Below are 6,373 nucleotides of genomic sequence, written 5' to 3' on the forward strand. Positions count from 1 at the left end.
CCATAACAATGTTCGATATTACGTGTGTGTGTGTGTGTGTGTGTGTGTGTGTGTGTGTGTGTGTGTGTGTGTGTGTGTGTGTGTGTGTGTGTGTGTGTGTGTGTGTGTGTGTGTGTGTGTGTGTGTGTGTGTGTGTGTGTGTGTGTGTGTGTGTGTGTGTGTGTTCAGTGGTGGAAAAAGTGCTCCCATTTTTTACTTACTGCAAGTAACAGTATCAATACCACAATGTAGAAATACTTTTTTCTAATAATTGTATTGGAATAAAAAGTACAGTATATGCCTCTGAGATGTATTGGAGTAGAAGTACAGTATAAAGTATTTAAAACAGAATTTAATACTGGGGTAAAGTAAAAATAGCAAAAATTTACTTGAGTGCAGTACTGTATGTACATGAATAAATTTACATAGTGCTTTCCACCACTGTGTGTGTGTGTGTGTGTGTGTGTGTGTGTGTGTGTGTGTGTGTGTGTGTGTGTGTGTGTGTGTGTGTGTGTGTGTGTGTGTGTGTGTGTGTGTGTGTGTGTGTGTGTGTGTGCGTGCGTGCGTGCGTGCGTGCGTGCGTGCGTGCGCATGTATGTGAAAGGGTCATCTGTGGGTGTGTGTGGGGGCGGGCGCTCCGCAGGGCTCCAATGAATGCATGGATTTGTGAGCAGTTTTCTCACAGTCACATACAGTATGATACAGTACAGTACGTGGATTTATTTTCCGTTGATGGTTTATTTCCTCCACCGTCTGTGTTGTTAGTACTGTACAGTAGTAGTCTCACGTGGCCAGACTACATTCCACAATCTCCGAATGCTATAGAGTCTGGAACTACATTTCAGCTTCGACTAATTTGATTTACAGTAGGATTTACGTGACTGCAAAGACACTGGGGGGGATCCGCTTTACCCCCGGTTTTCCTTTTCAGCACTTCTGTGGTCCAGACTGCATTGAAAATTGTGAGAGGCAACAGTCTGGCTTGAGAGACTAGTACTGCTGCAGCAATCACCATTTGTACAGTCTCTACAATAAGAGATAAATAACAGGGTCAACTCTTTTAATATATCTTCATCGTGTACAGAATGATTGTACTTTCCCTCTGATACAACTCCTTTTTCTGATGACACGAATACTTTCATTTTGTCAGTGTGTGCGCGTGTGTGTGTGTGCTTTAAAAGATAAGGGAGACATCTCGTCCTCCAGTAGCTATACTGTTTGTACAAAGTGGATTGAATGGAGACATCCGCGCTCGCCACTTCGTCGTTCACGACATCCTGTTTGTAAAAGTGCCATTGTTTTTGCAACTAAAGCTGTTCTAAAGGCTCTAAAGGATACTATCATTATCCTTCGAGAAAAGTGTTTTTTTTCCCCTTCACAATGTTGTTTTCATTTTGTGCCAGCAGTCGTTTCAATGTCTGCTATTACTTTTATTTTGTAAAATAGTGGTAAATCTGACTGTTGTTGTATGTTATTGAATTATTCTCACTCTGCCTCTGTTAACCTCATGCTGTCTGAGAGCGTAATCCTATATTAAAATTGGCTAATGGGCGCCCATGTCACCATGTCTCAGCCATAACCATATAAGGAGTTCCCAATGCAGCTACGCCCAAATATGGAGTTGTGTCGTCTATACATCAATGTGTCGTCATGGCAGCAGCCGCAAATAAATCAGTCGGCTCCATATATGGGCACAAAAAGGGGGCATATATGGGCATGGGACAAGGACTGACAGATACAGGGATCTCCATATATATGGGCATATCAGTCGGATCGGCGGCAGTGTTGCCAGATTCTGTGAGAGATACAAGCAACCAGGACTAGGAAAACCAGCCCAGAAGAAGCGACTATGGGCGACATGAGCACTTTAACATATACATCGGCTATAGCCGATGTATATGTTAAAGCAGATCTACAAGCTTACAACGCGGCGCATCGCGACGCGTTGTGAGCTTGTAGATCGGCTATTTTCAAATAAAATCTTGCGGGGAAGTTATAATAAGCAGATCTGGCAACTCTGATCGGTGGTGCAACGTTGGTGTGAGGGCCAAACTCTAGATGTGAGGGCCCGCATAGCGTCCCGAACCTCCTGTGGCTCGATGTGATTGCTAAAGTGTAGTATTTGCACAAGGCTGGTAATCAGCTTTAAGCACTCGTGGGATTTATTTACCCAAAAATATATATTCTTTCTGTTTACCTACATCCGCACACAATGGGATTATTGCGCGGCACAATTTGTATTTGGAACGAGGACGATTTTTCACCACCAATAAAAGCATCAACTTGTATGAACGAGGCATCATTCTAAGAGTTGTTTTGATGCAAAATGCTAATTTTCTACCACTATTGAGAACAACCTCCCCGTACAAACCAAGGTTAATGTAATGTTCAAAGCAGCCTGGGTACAGTATAATGACTTCCTGCAGAAGCTCATCCGTAGTCTATCTGGATTCTTCATCGGCCTGCAATTTTAAACCAGTGCCTCATTAGTGTATACATGCTCAGATTGATCTGAAATTGATCCACATTCTTTAATATATACGGGAATCTACACTTCTGAATTCAGACATAATAAAAAGAATGAACCACCTGTTCTCACCTTCACCTGTCTCCCTCTCAGCTTTCCCACTATCTGTCTCTCTTACACTGTCTCCCTCTCAACTTTCCACTGACTGTCTCTCTCTCAGCTTTCCTGCTGTTTGTCTATCCTACACTGTCTCCCTCTCAGCTTTCATTCTGTCTGTCTCTCCTACACTGTCTCCCTCTCCACTGTCCTACTGCCTGTCTCCATCAACAACAAAACACAGTGGACTGAAGGAGAGGCAGTAATTTAGGTCACAGCCAGACTGCTCAGTGTTGGACGGTAACACACATGCCCTTAATGAGTGTACAAACACACAGACAGCGCCTGAGGCACCTGGTGAGACATCTCCATAAAGCCTCATTTATGCTCCGTGTGCCACGGAAATAGCAGACCTTCAAGCTCACAACACTGCGCGGGTGCGACGCGTCGTGAGCTTGTGGGTCAGCTATTTTCAGAGCGTGACACCGACCATACAACAACACATGAATGGGGCTTAACACACCTCTGAACCTTGGGCTTTTATTGCCATGGAGATGTTGTTTTGAATGACGAAAAGTAACAGGGTGGTGGCAGCAGGACATGGATTTGTTGTTTTGTTTTGTTTCTCAATGTTAATGTCTTTACCCTTACCTAAACTCATTCCAACATAACGGAATTGGAACATAACAGGGTCCTAACACTTAAGCCCTACTTCGTTGTGCGATGATGTTGCATGGCAAAAATACAAGCTGTACAACGTGCCACATCAGGTATTTTTGCCTACGATGACCTGCCCAAAATCAGCATATTCTCACTCTCAGGTCGTACCATAGTGAAGAGTAAGGGCAAAATCACCCGTTTAGTCACCCGTTTGACGAGACAGCACTCCCCTATTGCGTCGCTAGTAATCGCGCCCACTGGAATGCTGAAGTGCCGTTCTCACTTACAACTCGTAATTGACCCTTTGTGAAGTCCCACCCGTTTTCACACCCATTGGATGTTGTTGTTCCCATTGGATGTTGTTGTTGCTTGGGGGTGCAATACGTTAGTCCGACAGCGCATTCCTCCGACAGCGCAGTGCTCCGACATTAAACAGTAAACCCGAACCAAACCCGCACCCTAACCCTAACCGCACGCGGATGCCACATAGTCGGAGAAAAGGTCTGTCGGATTAACGCATGCCTCCCGTTGCTTGGTTGGCAAAAAATCCTCTCTCTCCAGGCACAACCATTGAAATAGGTCAATACAGTAGGTTAAAGTGTTTGCTAAAAAGATTTAAAACAAGACAGGCGTGCCGTCAGAATTGGAATTGAGCCCTGTGAGGCTCACTCGAGCGAGGTGCTAATCATCTGGGGACCCCACAAAATAATTTGGGGACACCCCAGGGGGTCCAGCTATAATACATCCCTGGTGACTGCCTTGGTGACTGTCCGACTCATCATCACAGATGATACAGACATGTGGGTTTTGCATGTGAACACAGTTCTGTTCTATGATTTGTTTTTGTTTTTTATATGCACCGACTAACTCTGGGACCTGATACAATATAGTAATAGGCTCTATGCACAGCTGCCATATTGGGAATGAATTGGGCCCCTTCCTTCCTTACTTCCTTCACAGGTGATACCAATGATACTAATTAAGTCTCTGTTCCATTTAGTGTGGCATAGTGGTTGTCTTATTTTCAAGGACCCCTATAACTCTGAGAGTGTACAAATGGAACCATGGTTCCATTTGTACACTCTCAGAGTTACACACCCACCATAAGGGGCCATTTGGGAACCAAAATGGAGTGTTTCTAGTGAGCCAACATGCACGATATCAGCACCCTGACCAGAATGGAACAGAGCCTTCATTAGTATCATTGGTAACACCTGTGAAGGAAGTAAGAAGAGGCCCAATTTCTTTCCAATATGGCTGCTGTGCATAGAGCCTATTCACTAAGACCACTGAGGGGGAACTTGCCACATTTCAACACTTTATTTGTACAATAATTGCTATATATTCCGTCCATCCATTATTTTGGGACAAAGATAATATTTGTTCTGACCTGAAACAACTGTATGTTCCTTTGGACAGAAACCATTTGAAGGTGTTGGAGGCAGAGATGAAGCTCTTTGTTACTGTGCCTGTGTGTTTGTCAGTGCTGTAAACCTTCCTGTTGTAGTTCCTGCTTGTGTCATACGTCAACGGTCAAAGGACAATGGCACAAGAAGCTGTTTTTGGTGATCCATTAAAGATACACTGAATCTATAAGCTGCACGGTCTCTAGCAGTCGTTCTTTGATACTGACTAATAATCACGTACATTTGGTTTTATCAGCTACCAGTATCAGGATAAAGATAAAGCCTAGATCAGCGGTGCACAAACTATGTGCCGGTGGCCTAAGTCGCAGGAGATATTTATTGGGTCACATAATTATGTAAAGCAACAACAGAATGACAGTTCAATTGCATGACGCAAATAGCCTAATGAACCCATATTTATTCACATACTGCATTGAGTACATTCTGTTTTTAAAGGTCCCATGAAATCTAAATCAATGTTTGTTCTTTGTTGTGTGAAAAATGTAGGCTACTTAAACATTTTGATTCACCAACTGTACAGGTATATGCCAGTATCTGACCCATCTAGGGCTAGCCACAAAGGGCTTTTTTTTTAGGATTCAAACATTTGGTGGTATTTACAAACAAGCCTTTGTTTTTTGTATTTATTTATTGGGGGTGGGGTGTTGTGCCATTTGTGGTAAACAAAAAAACGTGTTACATGGACTGCCTCTGGACATTTCAGCGACATCAATGTTCCTTGATGGCAGTATTTGACTGTACGGACTGTACATTTCCATCATCATAATCGTCGATTGTTAATGTTCACCGCGTCTCCGTCTGAAAATGTAGCCTGCCCTTTCATAGCAACACTTTACTAGTGATGCTATGCTACCAACTAGCATCATTTGTGGCATGTGTTAAATTAAGTAGCCGCAATCTGAACAAAATAAATGGTCTACAGCAGGACAGACCAAAACTCATCTTATCTATAAACCTCAAGTTGTAAAAAAGTGGCTAATGGGATGGCTGGCCGGTGTACCACGGCATCACGCTCATGTCACTATGACTCAGCCATGACCATATTAGGAGTTCCCAATGCAGCTATGCCCAAATATGGAGTGTATTGTCTAACCTCATTTGTCATCACGGCATCAGGTGCAAACAAATCAGTCAGCTCCATATATGGAGTTTGGGTTGATATTCGTGACCAAATATGGCAGCGACCGGCGGACCACGACAACAGAAGGGCGACATAAGTGTGAGGACCACAAAACTCTAGTTGTGAAAAGTTGCTTCTTTCTTTGTCGAGAAGCATTCAGTTACGAGCAGGAGTTTGTTCATGCCAGCATCGCGTCAAACAGATTTAGATCTTCTCTAGTGGATGTTATCTCGGCCAAGGCAGGGAAGTCTTCATTCAGCAGTGTAATTCATCAGCTTCCTAGTCATTTTTCCGGAATGTGCTGGCGGGATAACATTTTCCCTGTAGTGAAAACGCTACAAATCAAAGCACTGGGATAGCGTCATTACGTTGACAAAGAGAAAAGGAGAGTGTCGAGTGAGAGAGTGCTCTAACGGTCATCGTGGTTGAGCGAGCATTGGTCAACAAGAGAGTGAGTGCCTGTACATACCTGTAGCCAAAACTGTTCAGTGACAAAAATGCTTCAGAGCAAGCTGACAATAGGCTCTGAGAAAGGTGAAACTTACATGTGTTGCCTGAAGAAGATGGCTTGTCCTAAAATGTAAGTTAAAGCTCCATTTATAGGCAGAGGGGGTGAGAGAGAAA

At 43.6% G+C, this 6,373-nt stretch overlaps 1 long non-coding RNA gene across 1 annotated transcript; it reads left to right on the forward strand.

Moving 5' to 3' along the window:
• The first annotated feature begins 3,735 nt into the window (after nt 1–3,735).
• Nucleotides 3,736–4,802, forward strand: LOC311038900. The gene is made up of 2 exons (XR_014600100.1): nt 3,736–4,091; nt 4,475–4,802. It is a non-coding gene; the product is annotated as an uncharacterized lncRNA (long non-coding RNA).
• The last annotated feature ends 1,571 nt before the right edge of the window (nt 4,803–6,373 follow it).

The sequence above is a fragment of the Gymnoscopelus microlampas genome (assembly GCF_963454915.1).
Source record: "Gymnoscopelus microlampas genome assembly, chromosome: 22".
NCBI classification, from domain to species: Eukaryota; Metazoa; Chordata; class Actinopteri; order Myctophiformes; family Myctophidae; genus Gymnoscopelus; species Gymnoscopelus microlampas.